Source organism: Pseudopodoces humilis, chromosome 22, assembly GCF_049639895.1.
Source record: "Pseudopodoces humilis isolate 2021_Gansu_Grassland_sample_001 chromosome 22, ASM4963989v1, whole genome shotgun sequence".
NCBI lineage: Eukaryota > Metazoa > Chordata > Aves > Passeriformes > Paridae > Pseudopodoces > Pseudopodoces humilis.
Window position 1 is genome coordinate 9,250,433 of NC_142221.1, and position 14,780 is coordinate 9,265,212.

Genomic DNA, 14,780 nt, shown 5'->3' on the forward strand with positions numbered 1-14,780 from the left:
TCAGCAGCACAGGGCCAGCACCTCAGCCCAAACAACAGCAGGGCACTGGAGGCACATTCCCAGCACCCCCAGCTCAGCTCCACTACAAATGCAGAAATGAAAGATAAACATTCCTGGAAGATCACATTACCCAGCATGAAGAGATGACAGCTTGTCAGGAGCAGCAGAAACAGGCTGAGCTCAGTGAAAAGCACACATCATAGGCTGACATCTTCCTATCAGAGAATCAGAGAATACTGATACACCAGTTATTTCTGCTACAGTATTTAATTTATTTATTTATTACCTTTTGACAGGCAGAAACAAACAAGCACAAGTGAAATAACATAACAGTAATTGTGATGGACAACAAAACCTGATGCTTGGCTAGTTTAGCTCTCCATGGGAGGGTAACACAAATGATGGACACCACAACCAAATGACAACTGCAACAAAAACATGGCCAGACTCTCATTCTTCAAGCAAAAAGAAGAGCTGCAAAGGCAGTGTGCTCTGCAGGCTCCATCTCTATGTTTGCTTGCTCTTGAGCAGCTCTTCGTTACTGATGGGTGGGACATTTTAACACCTTAAATGCTATTCCCAGAGAAACTGAACTAAATCCTTATTTTCACAGCACAAATTCATCTGGTTGGAAGAAAATACCCCGCCCTATTCCTCTGGCCTCCAAACTGCAGCTGGCAGCCTCAGGACACAGGACAGTCCTGGGGAAGAAACACAACTGTTTACTCTGTTTGTCTGTCCCTCCTCCCTCCCCCAGGGCACACAGGAGCTGATCATCCCTGTGCCATCTCCTGACAGGAGCTGACTTGTTTCAGGTTCGTTATGCACCAGAGCTCTGCACTGCAGAGCTCTGCAGACAAATTTGGGCACAGCACCCAAACACCAAGAAGGAAAAGTCAGATCAGGTCAGGAGAGCATCATCCATGCTGGCAGCACTTCCAAGCAAACACCCAAAGCTGCTGCATTAGAAGACGACAGGCCCCAAATCCAAATTTTGGAATGACTCCACCCAGTTTAATTCCTTGGTCATGCATTCTGCAAGCATTAGCTCTGAGTGGGCTGCAGTTCTAACAGCTCCACACTCAAAGCTTCACGGACAAAACAAGGTTTAGGCAGCACTTTTCAGAGTGCAGATCATCACCTCCCACATGTACCCTGCCAGGTGTGGGATGCCCATCAGCCAGGCTCCAGGTGGACAGACTCAGCAGGATCCCATCCAGGAGCAGAGTGAAGGGTGAAATGGTTGAGCTGCTACAAAAAAATATACAACCTCAGTGCCATCCATCAGAGCAACAAGTGTTCTACCCCTCCCTTCCATCAAAAGAAGGGATTATTAGCCAGGAAGGGTACCAAAACAACTTGTGCTCATGAGTATTTTACCTAAAGAATTAAACAATACCACATAAAAAGCAGATAGATATTTAGCATCTGTAGCATTTGCATTAGTACACACTCTCAAAGAAGCCAAATGAAGTTTGATAACCTACATGGGAAGTTTTCCATTTTCACGTGCTTGACTTTTCACCTGTGTGAAATTAAACATTGGATGAAGCTTCTGACAAACTCCCATGGAATAAACATGCTTAGGTGACAGGAAAAAAAATCCAACAAACTGCCAAGCCTGTGCTGATCTGTAAATTCTACTTTCAGTGATTTGTTTTAAAGACAGCTCACAGGACTGACCAAGAGGAGGCTAACATGACTGTGGGGTAGTGAGAGGGTTTAACACATCTTGCCTTATGCATTCCTGTCTTCAAGCTGCATAAAACACTGATAGATTTAAAGTTTGGGATTTGATACTTTCCCCTCCCAGTCTGACTCCATTGTTAACTTTTTAAAGAGAGATTGGGATTGAGTGGCTCTTTGCCTCCTATTTCCACAGCCAATAAAAACTCCACCCACCCCCAATCCATTTTTGCATAATTAATGCCTTCATGATTGGCAAGAAGTGATTTTAGGCACAAAGAGGCTCTGGCATCAGAAAGGGGTCTTCCTACCTTGCCTGTGAGAAGAGGTTGTACTTCAAAGCCACTGGCAACAAAAGCTCCCTGTGCTGGGAACACCACCCAACAACACCTCAGAACAGCTCTGCTTCATTTTCAACACTCTCAAACAATGGCTGTGATTATTTTGGAAGAGTAACCCAGTTGCCATGAAGAGAAATGGAAACCAGCATCCCTTATGAGAGCGAGACCAGAGATTGCTGGGATCCTCTGCAGCAGAACATTACCATCAAATCTCTCCTGTTCAGAATGTTCTCATGCATTAAGAGAAAAAACACCATCAATTCTACATAAATTCCTTTGCTGAAGCCAGCAGCAAAACGTCTGTGGAATTAAGGCAGATGAGAGCCTTCCCTGGCTTGGGCTTATCCCAACCCCACACGCACTAAAGAGAGAAACAGAGCTCAGGAAAGATGAAATACTTCCTTGCCATCATCTCCCATTGCTGTCCAAGCAGCAGGCCCCAGCACTTGAGAGCATCCCTGGGTATTCTGTGTGCTCAGAAAGCTCCTGCTGGAGCACAAAGCCACCCTGAGCTCACCCAGCCACGGTCTCTGGGGTTTTGTGTGTGCCATGAGGACACCGGGCATGTGACTCGCGTGTTAAAACTTTCTGGCTCGCCAGTCGAAGTTCAGATTCTTTCCCTGCAAAACACACTGCATGATCTCATCTGCAAGCAATCAGCCTGAGAAATCAGCTTGTTAAAGGAAGCTTCTAGGAAAGGAGAGAAGTCTCTGGAGGATTTGGGGGCCTATATAATTTTAACCACTTTGTTAAACCCCAGCTGCTCCTCTCCCCATTGGGGTCACACAACCAAGAAACCATTTCTCCTCCCACACAACTCCAGACAGGACAGTTTGCCAACACCTAACTGCAGCATCCTATTTGCATTCTCCACAGCCTGAAAACACTCACATTTTTAAGCAAAACTCAACTCAAGCAGGCACCGAAAGAGTGCAAGGACAAACTCAGAACTACAAGCTGAGCAGCATCCAGAAAGGCAATTCATCAAACATGCAACAGTGATCATCTGTATGTGTAAACCAGAATATTCTCTGAAATTCTGGATGTGTATTTCAGCATTTCCTCACAATTCTCACAGGAACCCAAGACATGCACCAGAAGACAGGAATAACCAGTGCAGTGAGAGCTCTGAATGAAAGCAATGAACTAGCAATAAAATCCCTGGAACGCCAGCTTTGTCCTAAGATTACTCAATGTGATGAAACAGAATTTTACCTGAATTTCTGGAGATGCTGCAGGAGCCCTACATCCTCCCTGTGCTACAACATGCCCAGATGGCAACACCTTTTTTCTCCCCAGTGAAAACCTCTGAGGATGCAGCACTGCAGAGGGAAGGACAAAGCTCATCATCTGATTCCCAGGTTGTGCTCCCAGTTTGGCTCTCCAGGGCAGTGTGGTGAGCAGAACGAGCAGCTCTGGGCCCTGTGCTCTCACACACACAGTCACATTTGCATCCCCTGAGCTCCCAGAAGCAGGACCACCCCTCTTGCACTCAGCAGGGAGGGAGGGAAGATCAGAGCAGCATCCTGCCTTCTTCACTTCCTTCCATGCTGTCACACCCTGCCTCAGCTGCTCCCAGCAGCATCTCCCAGGCAACCCTTCCCCAGCTGCCCCCTCTCTGGACATTCAAGTGCTTTGAAAGACTTTCCTTAAAATTCTTGCATAGAAATCACTGTTTAATGCTCAGGTCAGAACACAGGAGGGAGGAGGGGGGAAAAGCCAGCCTGTCTCTAACAAAGGGGATCTGGAGGACTGAGCCCTTGGCTCCTCGAAGCTGTGGATTATTCCAAGTGAAGCGATTATTCACCACTCCCAGCACCTATGTGCAGTTCAACTCGCAGAAGTAACTCTTCTGAAACAAACAGAAAGCAACAAAGATCAGGCAACACACTTATTATCCTAAGAGCAGAGATAAAAGTTAATAACTGGGTGATTTGTATCCTTGCAAAAGCTACTTTACACATGGAAAGTAACTTTTTTTGGTGAATGGTGGCACCTTCTAGCTCCAAATGACCTGCTGAAGCTCACAGCAACTTGAAATAGCTGCCTTGGAAAAGCTTTATGCTTTCTGTGTCTTTAAGAAATGCATAGCTCTGACTGCAAACATTCAGGCTAAACAAAATGTTATGAGGAAAAATCTCCTTCAAGCTTTTTACTCCCCAGCCAAATTCCTGATTTTACCAGATTAAGAGCAGACACCTCCCTCACCCCCACCCCCAAACTGATGTCCACTACTAACATCAAGGTACAGGACAACTGCCCCCCAAATTCCTGGAAAATCACAGCTCAGAAAATTCAAAGTATAAAGGGAGGGGGGTAATACTGAAGGGCTCAGCTGCTGGCTCCTCTGGTGCAGCTTCTCAACCAAATCATGAAAGAAGAAAAAGGAGACTTTCCAGCTCAAGTTCCAAGTCCTTTTTAAAAATCAGTTTATAACCACTAAAATAAACACAGCAAGAACAACTGTGCAGTAACTGGGAACCTGCAAAAACAGCTGCAGTTTAAGAGCAGTTTAGGCCACGTCTGGCAAACACCAGCAGATACATCAGCCCAGGAGGATGGCAGCATGCTGGGGAATGAAACAGTGAATTTTACCCACAAGCTCATCAAGGAACTGCCCAAAGTTCACCCAGGCTGGGCAGAAGCAGCTGTTCTGTGCTCTTTACTGCTCCAGTGAGCGTTTGCTTCTTGCTAGAACTGCCTCTCTCCCAAATTCCAATCTCCTCCTGGATGCCCAAGGCTTCTCACATGCCCCCACCTGCCCCGTGCTGCCTCAGCCTAGCCAAGACTTTCCCAATGCACCTGACACTTGGGTGGGCACACTGCTCTCCTCATGGGTCTGTCACCCAAAAACCCGCGGCTGCTCCTCACCCAAAAACCCGCGGCTGCTCCTCACCCAAAAACCCGCGGCGGGTCCCTCCAGAGCACAAACCCCACTGCACCCAACCTCCCCAGGAAACAGCCACCTTGAAGGGAAGGAAGTGCAAGAAACCTGCAACAAGCAGAGTTGTCCAAGACACCATGACCTGGATACTTCAGCTGCTCCAAGTCACTTCAGGACATCTCCAGAGCAGCAGATGCAACAAGGAAAGCTGTCTAGAGTCCTGCTGCCATCTCACCTTTGGGCTCCAGCCAACAGAACTCCTCAGGATTTGGACATTTTGACTCTCTTTAGAACTGAAGATCCAGTTCTCCACTCCATGTTACCCAAGGAGCTACCCCAAGCCACATGCTTTGAACATCTTCCTTCACTGCAAAGCTGACAGTTTTCAATTACAGCCAGAGGAGTTGTTCTTGGCTCTCCACCCCTCACCACAGACCTGTGCTCTCCGTGGCCAGGCTTCTCAGCGTGAACATAAAGCAAACCCAGGAAAGGTGCGACAAATAAAAACCTTCCTGGACACTGACTGGAATTGGAACGACAAGAACTCCTAGGAAAGGCAAGGAGACAGCTCTGGGGGAGGAGGAGATGATGATCTGGGCCATTTCCAGAGGAGGAAAGGCACAGGGAGCCTCAGATCTCGCTCTTGGAAGTTTCAGATTTTAAGTGGGACAAGGGGTAAACCTTCCAAACTAAAAGAGGGGAGATGTAGATTAGATATGAGGAAGTGGGTTTTGTGAAATGAGAGTGGTGAGGCTCTGGCAGAGGTTTCTCAGAGAAGCTGTGGCTGCCCCACCCCTGGAACTGTCCAAGGCCAGGTTGGATGGGACGTGGAGCAACCTGGGACAGTTGAACAAATTCCTACTCACTGCAGGAGGGTTGGACTAGAAGAGTTTCAATGATCCTTTCCAACTCAAACTCAGTGGCTCTAAGATGCTGCAAATCTCAGACTGCAGCCTGTGACCATCAGAAGGATAGAGATCCTTTACTCACAGCAAAAGGAAGCTCACGCCACCTGATACCTGCCCAGGGGACAAGCACACACCTGGATAATAGATATAAGGCTTCTTAAAATACAATTACTTTCCTAATTATACACCAGAGGCCAGAACCCACAGGCTGAGCAAGCCACGAGCAGCACAGCAGCTAATTCACAGAGAGCTCCTCTTGATTTCCACAGCCCACATTACCCAGACATCAGACTGAATGGACATCGGAGCCTTTCTAATTTTATAGTCCACAGAGACAAGGCAGGAACGGCTGATGGAAGAGCAGCAAGGCCTCTCTGCCCACACACACCACTGCTGCTGGCTCCACAACTGCAGAACTGCTTCTACATTTTTTTTAAAGATTTTTTTTTAATGGAGTCAGCTGAAGAGAAAATGAAGAGCTCGGCATTTTAAACCAAAGCATTTCAAAATGCTTGTTTATCTTTCAGCCTCAAAAGAGGAGAAGTAAAGTGAAACAAAATCTCAGTCATTCCCTCATAAGTTTTTCCTCTCTGCCTCCAACAAAGCAAAGTACCCTGAGCTCCACTGGATCACTTTTTCTTTTCTTTCCCCTTTGGCTTACAGCATTTCAGTTAGAGAAGTTGACACAAAACAGTCCCAGATTCTCATATTTTATCTTTTCCCCAGGTTACCTCTCCATTAAAGAGTAATTAGAAGGCAGAGCAGCCAAAGGAACAGTGCATCCAACACAAAAAAAAAGGATGGGGAAACACACCAACGAGCAAGCAGTGGCACAAACCAACAAAGGCTACAATAAAATCAGCTTTCACACAGAGGTCTGCTTAAGGAAAAGAAAAATGGAAATCTCTTTTTCTCACGATGGGAACAACCCCAGGCAAACGAGCCATGAGGCAGCACAAGCGCCCAGCTCTCAAAGCTGCGAGGAAGAACCAGAGCCCGGGACCTGACCGAACAAACTCCACCGGGGCTTCGCTCCCACCTGGCCCGGGAAGCGAAACCAGCGGCGGGGATGGCTGGAGCGGGGCAGGGGGACCCGCACCCCGCCAGCACCCCCGGGACGGGCGGGGAGGCCGAACAAAGCCTCGGCCCTCGCTTTTACCGTGAGGGGCTCCCGGACACGTCCCTGCCCCGAGCGCTCCCGGGCAGCGCTCCCGGAGCTTCGGGGGCTCCGCGGGGACAGAGAGAGAGAGACACCGCCCCGGGCACCCAGCGAACCCTCCGGGACACCCAGCGAGCCCCCGGGCACACAGCGAGCCCCGGCTCCGCGATACCCTCAGCACAGCCGGAGCTCCGCGGGGTTCGAGCGGCGCCCCGGGGGCGGCCCCGCGCTCCGACCGCAGCGGCCGCGCTGCCCCCGCCCCGTCCCGCGGGGAGCCGGGCTGGGAACCGGGGCTGGGAGCCGGGCTGGGAACCGGGGCTGGGAACCGGAGCTGGGAGCCGGGCAGGGCGGGGCGGCCCCGGAGCTTACCTGAGGCAGGCCGGGCGGTGGCGGCGCGGATCGCGGCCCCTTCCGGCGGGCGGGCGGGCGGGGGCGGCCGCGGGCCCCGCGCTCTTAAAGCGGCCGCGCCGGGCCGGGGCCGCCGGGAGGAGTCGCTACGGTAACGGGACAGCGGGGCGGGCACCCGAGCGTGCCCCGGGGCCGGGGATAGGCGGGTGTGCCTGTGTGTTAGCGTCCCTCCGTGTGTCCCTGTGTGTGTGTGTTAGCGTCCCTCCGTGTGTCCCTGTGTGTTAGCGTCCGTCCGTGTGTCCCTGTGTGTTACCGTCCCTCCGTGTGTCCCTGTGTGTGTGTTAGCGTCCGTCCGTGTGTCCCTGTGTGTTAGCGTCCCTCCGTGTGTCCCTGTGTGTGTGTTAGCGTCCCTCCGTGTGTCCCTGTGTGTGTGTTAGCGTCCCTCCGTGTGTCCCTGTGTGTGTGTTAGCGTCCGTCCGTGTGTCCCTGTGTGTGTGTGTTAGCGTCCCTCCGTGTGTCCCTGTGTGTTAGCGTCCGTCCGTGTGTCCCTGTGTGTGTGTTAGCGTCCGTCCGTGTGTCCCTGTGTGTGTGTTAGCGTCCGTCCGTGTGTCCCTGTGTGTGTGTTAGCGTCCCTCCGTGTGTCCCTGTGTGTTAGCGTCCCTCCGTGTGTCCCTGTGTGTGTGTGTTAGCGTCCCTCCGTGTGTCCCTGTGTGTGTGTGTTAGCGTCCCTCCGTGTGTCCCTGTGTGTTAGCGTCCCTCCGTGTGTCCCTGTGTGTGTGTTAGCGTCCCTCCGTGTGTCCCTGTGTGTTAGCGTCCTCCCCTGTGTGCCGGAGTCCTTCCGTGTTCCCCGAGTGTCGCTGAACCACCGGGACTGTGATACTGATTTACCAAAAGTATTTGATCTAGCATCATATCCAACCATAACGGACAAAGACTCTTTAACCGATTAGGTTTAATAAGTGTATGTTTATTAGCAGCGCTGGGCCGATGTGCAGGGTCACCCCTAATTCACAGCCCCCAAATATAGGTGATTACAGACTTTTTATTTACCGAGATATTGAATACAAATACATATTCATAACCCTCCCTGCTTTCTATGCTAATTAAGAAAAAGCAATTAAGCATGCGCAATTTGTTCCTTGAAATGAGTCGGTGGTCTCGTTATGGGGAGGGGTCATTAAGGGAGGAAGGAATATATCTCTTCCTCATTCTGACTTTTCTGCCTTTTCAATACAAAGTGACAAATGAAGCCCTGGCCATGTTCCAGTTTCGTGTTTCCAGTTGGTTTCTGGTTTGCAATTCTCTTATGTTCTTGAAGTTCCTTACAAGATTCCTCGTTTCTCATTACAAGCTCAGCTGAACAAACATGAGGTTGACAGACAATTAGTTATCAGTTAATGATTAGCTCCTAATTCTAATAGTGCCTCTCTATTAAATTTAACAAGGATTAGTTTTTTTTATTAGATTTAACAAAAATTATTTTTAATTAAGGCCTTATAGCTTTTCTAATATCTTAAATTCTTTGAAGTCTACGCTTCAATACATAGCATGAATAAATTCATACTAAAGTTATAATCTTGTCTGACAAGAATCCTGGCATATATCCAGGAAACCTTCCTTGCGGAGATTATAGTGATATGCAGCAAGGCCAACGTAAATATTTGTCTGATAAGATTATAACGATATTCACTCATAAATATCTGTCTGCAAGAAGTGTATTTCCAAGAAACCCAACCAAATTACAACATATACACCCGAAACAGCATGAATATTTGTCTGCAAGAAGTGGATTCCAAAGGACCCCCAAAAAGCCTGAAAATATATAAAAAGCACCCTGGGACAGTCACATTTTGTGAAGAATGATGGAGAAGTGCTGTGGAAAGCCTTCTCACTGCTCACCCAGCACAGCACCAAACTGATTTTGCTGATGGTTTCTTTTTATGATTGTGTTTTAATTATAGAATAAATTTCTTGTTTTATTAATCAAAGCTGCTACTCATTTATAACAAGGACTGCCATCCATGGGTTCCAGGGCTGAGCACTCTCGTCCCCTGTATCCTTCCATGTCCCCTGTGCATCAGGGTTCATTCAGGTCCCCCTGTGCATCCTGGCTGTGTGTCCTGCTCAGCTCCTGTCTCTGCTGCCCTCTCGTGATGCTTCTTCATGTGCTTGGGGAAACACCTTATCTCCCCCATCGCCTCTGAGAGACACCAACACCGTTGTTAAGAGTTCTGTCTATTTCCAACAATATTTGTAACTCCTGAAGTTTACAGAACTTCACAATCAGCTGCCCCAGCCTGAGCTGCCCTTGCAGCCCCCCCACACCATCAATCTCCCCAAAATCCCGCACCTGCAGTGCCCTGGAGCTGGGGCAATCCCACCTTTCATGCCCAGTAACCCCTGCTCAGCACAGAAATAAATGGTGGAACCGTGTGAGAAGGGCCACCGGTGATTTCTAGTTCACCCACCCCTCCATCAAACCTTTTCCTCAGCATGTCCCATGGTTTCAGGGACCTCCCAGGGTTCTCCCAAGAAGATATCCCAGTGCTGTGCTCATCTGCTGCCCCATCTCCCCAACCAGAGCCGTAGCATCTCTCACAGGTTGATGGACCTCTCCCAGTGCCTCAGCTGATGTCCAGGCCATGCCATGGCTCCCACCCCACTGTCCTTGCTGCTTGGACAGTTTCATTTCCCCAGGACGGCCACAAAACCTTCATTTTAAAATCTAAATTGTAAAACACACTGTGAAAATCTGATCTCAGCAGTTTATTCTTACAGTGTTACCGCGGGAGACCGGCGCTCTGGAGCTTTTCTCTCAGGTTACTTTGAGAGCTGAGCTGTTTTAGCTGCTGGGAACTGACACTAAATTACAGCACAAGTGCCAGGTAGGTCAGCACAGCACAAACCCAGCCCAGGAGGGGAATTAATTCCTGCAGATTTTTGTTGCAGCTAGCGGAAACCAGTCTCTAATCACAGTCACAAACAAATCAGCAGGAAAAACTGCCCAGCTCTTGCTGCTGGGCTTTCATCGACGCCTCTTGTGTCCTCTGCCAGCCCCGTGTCACCATCCAGGGTGGCAGTGTCCCCTCAGAGGGGCACAGGAGCCCCAGGGCTGCTCTGGTGATGCTCAGGGCAGCTCCTGGCAGGGAGCTCAGAGCTGTGCCCGGGATGAAGCAGAGGAAGAGGAGAGCTCTGGGCTGCTCGTGGCACATCAGAGCAGTTCCCGAGAGCTCCCCGAGCTGCTGAGATGATTCCTGCAATAGCTGAGCGTTCTCTGGAGCGGTTCTGTGCCAGCCCATCGGCTCCTGGTGGTGCTGCTGCACAGAGCAGCTTCTCCCCAGCCAGTCTCTCCTGCTCAGGAGCCTCAATTAACACCTGGATGAGGATGATGCCAGCGCAGAGGAGCAGCCACCGCTTGACTGGATCTTTCTCTTGCCGTGGCAAGTATTTTCTCACGTGGGCTGGGTACAGCACCTTCCTGGCTTTCCTGCTCCGCTTTGTTGGAGGTCTCCTGACAGCTTGGGCAGCAAACATCGGCCTGGACACATTTTCTGAATTGTTTTTCAGCAGATCTGTGCCGGAGAAAATGTTTTCTCTGGTGTAAGACAGCATGTCCTTAGCAGTTTGCAGGCGTAGCTCTAAAAGCTGGGAGAACTCTATGGAAATACCTCAAGGATTGTTTTAATGCAAAAATGCAGATCACTGAAATAATATTAAGAAATATTAATAATAGCACCAGAGTTTTTGGTCACTCTCATTAAAGCAAAAAATGCAGAGCCCCAGAGCAGAACTCTTGGAGTGATTTATGCATCTTTCTAGGGAGCTCCTCTTTGATTTCTCCCGTTGCTCCAACCTGTGCTATAAATACTCACTTTGATGAGTGAAGTGATGATGGGAGGAGCTCAGCTGGCTCAGAAATCACTCTGGAATGTCTGTGCCCCAGCAGCCCCTATCTGCCCACCATCTGCCCAGGGGCACTCGCTGCTAACAGCACTGGAAGGACAGCTCCAAGTTTTCTCCAATTTTAATCCAAGTTTTCTCCTCTCCACTTCTGGTCCAAGTTTTCTCCTCCCCAGTTCTGCTCTCCTTTATTACCGCTTCCTACCACAAGGCTTTGCCTCAAGACATTTTGGTGCTTTTGATAGCGTGTCCTTCATTGGAATTCACATATTTGCTGTAAAGAACACAATCTGGGGATGGCCATGCTGTCCCCTGTCATCCCATCCCATCCAGCAGGAACCCTGGCCTTGAGCTGGAGGCGTGGGGATGGGAGGCTGCAGTTTCTGTTCTGACCCTGTGCAATCTCAGCACTCAGCCCCAGAAAAATGAGCAACCTCAGCACTTGCTCTGGCAAGCTCCATCCCAGATATGCCCAGAAAAGGAAAAAAACAACTCTCATGTTTGAATTCTTTGTGCCTGATAATGACTAAACAGAGCCTGAAAGGGCTGAGTGCCCACAAACCTGCTGGAAAGAGCTCCAGCTCTCTCAGGTCTTTGACATGAACTTTGGAGATTCAGCTGCAAACTTTGTGTGTCTGGTCATCGTGGGCCTCCTCAAACAGGAGGAAATGAAAGGGTGGATTTCTGTAAAAAGACCCTGGGCAGTCATCTCTGGATGGCTACTGTACAATCAGACAATAGAATCAGAAAATTCAAGAATGGTTTGGGTTGGAAGGGGCCTTAAAGATCATCTGGAGCGGGGTGGGATGGCTCATCCCTTAATTCTGGTGGCAAAGGTTGTTCTCAGTGACCACAGCCCTGTCTGCACTGGTGAAATGCTGTCAGGCAGCACCCAAGGCACACAATGGTTTTCAGAGGTTTAAAAGAAGAACACAATTAAGAACCAGCTCATGTGGATTGCTGCTGCTTTGCCCTGTGGTGTCTCAGACCCACCCTGGCCCCAACAGCTGAGTGAGTCAGGCTGGGGATTAGTAACATCCTCCCGGACCATGGGGTTCCAGGCCAGGAGAAAGTGCCACAGGCACTGCCCCAGGTGCACACCTGGCTGCTGGCTGGATGTGAAAACCCAAAGATTCGGTATTACACCCATCTCCCTTTGTTTCAATCAGGATCCTGTCCAAGGAGGAATCAGATCAGATCAGCTTTTCCCAACCCCTGAGCTGTGTCACCCCGCTGTGGTTCACAGGCACCCAGGGGTTTTCTGCAGCTCTGGCACCAGTGGCATCACCTGCTGTTCATCACCTCGAGGTTTCCAGTGAAGTTCCACCTCTCACCCCCCTAATCCATCTCCCCAGCACTGCCCAACTCCCTGCTGGAGGGAGGCCAGGATGAACCCAGCCTCAGAAGGAGCCCCAGGAATGGGAGGGGACCTGCAGGGACAAATCCTGCTCCTGTTTCCAATCCCTGTTACCCATTATTGCCACGCCAGTGTAACACAGGGGTGCATTTATAACTCCCAGGGGAGCTTGTCTAAGCAGGTCACTGGATCCTCCTCAGGTGAGGAGATGAATCAGCCCTGCAAGCAGCAGATCTTCTGCCCACCAGGTGCAAGGAGAAATAAAAATACCTGTTGAGCTGGATCCAAAGAATTGAATTTCATTCACCCTTCCTCACCAGAGACTTCAGTGCAATTTCACTGACCACCAAAGACAGAAACTGAGCCGTGGCTGCATCGGGAGCAGCAGCCAGAGCTGGAAGTGTTGGATGTTTGGCAGAAGGAAGCACCAAGGAGTGGCTTTTGCATCTGGAAGTGATGGAGGCCACGGCACAGACAGAGCTGAGGACACCAGGTCACGTCAGGCCAAAGAGTTCTGCAACGCTCAGCATCGTGTCCTGAGCTGGAGCCAGCCAGGAATCCAGGAATCCAGAGCTGTTTGTGCTGTGTGTGCTGCAGGGATCTGCAAGGAGGGGCAGAAATGCTCATTCCATCGCAGAGGCTGGAGCAAACCCAAGGCACTGCTTCACTCGGAGAGAGAAGCAACAACCTTCAATCCAAGGACCGGTTTATCATCGAGGGAAAAGCTCAGAACTGATTTCCCAAGGTCCCCACGGCAGCCAGGGATGTGCAGACCCTCAGTGAAGGCAGAGCAAGGCTGTGATTCAGGAACCTTCATCCCACAGGGGGGTATGGAGCCACCTCAGCAAGAGCTGGGCAGTTTGTTTGGTGTGTCAGGAAAGGCACAGGATAAAATCAGCAGGTGCTGCCAGCTGAGAGGGCACAAACTCCTTCAGCCCCAGTTTTGGAAAACCTGGCAGCTTTTTGGGATGGCTGGGTGGGAATGCAGCACAGGATTCCCTGATTTCAGACAATCACACCTGCAACTGCTGCACAAAAATTGTGCTGGGTGGCTCAGAGAGTTTAAATGGAAACCATAAATTCTGGGAATGTCTTTTTGCAGGATTTTGGATTACTTTTACCTTTTTCTTTTTCCTCAGGAGAACAGCAAAGACACCACATGGGTCTGGTTTGAGTGAGAGCATTTGGACAGGGAGGTACATTTGATAGGAGCAGGAGAGGGGAAAAGGTACAGGTGAAAACAGAGGATTTGTCTGCAATTAATGCTTTACATTCTTTCACATATCACCTGCTGGCCACAAAAATGTCCACTCACCTCAGGGGAGGTTTTCCAGGTGGTCTTTTCCCATTTTATAGAGATATAAAATGTATATATATAATACATAATACATAGTATATAATATATAATACATAATACATAGTATATAATACATAATACATAGTATATAATATATAATATATAATATATAATATATAATATATAATATATAATATATAATATGCAACATATAATATATAATATGTAACATATAATATATAATGTATCATGTATAGATTATTATATATCATATATTATATATTATTATTATATATTATAATTATATATTATAATTATATATTATAATTATATATTATATATAAATAAACTGGATTGATGAGAGGAAAGTGTCAAGGGGAAGTAAAGTAGTTTCCAGATTAGTTTATTACATCATTAATCTGCACACTTTGGCTTTGATGGCACAAAATGGCCCTGAATTATGCAGTTCTTTTATTTTTATACTTATTTTTATTTAATTAACAATAGACACATAAATTACTTTCCTTAATGACCTGTGTGCATTGTGGCATTTTTTATCCAATCACCTACTACTACCCAAAAACCTCTAGAAGAAGAAAATGAAGAAGAAAGAAGAAGGAAAAGAGACAACACCCTAAATCCTCCATCTTGATTTCTATTTTTTAAAGTAGTTTAAACTCTAACTTTTTCACCCAGTGACTTAAGAAAAGTCTCTAATCTACACACTCACACTTTTGGCTTTTCTATCTAACTTTAGCAGCTGTTCTCATGTATCACCATGCAAACATGCCCATAGATTTCATGTTCTATGAAATTCAGTGTTCTGGGTCTCAGAGCCAGGCACACACTTTGTGTCTCAGACTCCAACCCTGAGCCCTGTGGCTCTCCTAAATCACCCTC

The 14,780-nt window shown here is 48.5% G+C and overlaps 1 protein-coding gene across 2 annotated transcripts in view; it reads right to left on the reverse strand.

Moving 5' to 3' along the window:
- LOC102113635 (discoidin domain-containing receptor 2-like) overlaps positions 1-7,401 on the reverse strand; it is a 45,939-nt gene extending 38,538 nt beyond the window's left edge. Inside the window, exon 1 of one of the 2 annotated variants that reach the window (XM_088065797.1) lies at positions 7,348-7,401. The gene's annotated coding sequence lies outside the window, so the exon portion shown is untranslated. The remainder of the gene's footprint in view (positions 1-7,347) is intronic. The other variant, XM_088065799.1, reaches the window with a different exon arrangement.
- Positions 7,402-14,780: the final 7,379 nt, after the last annotated feature.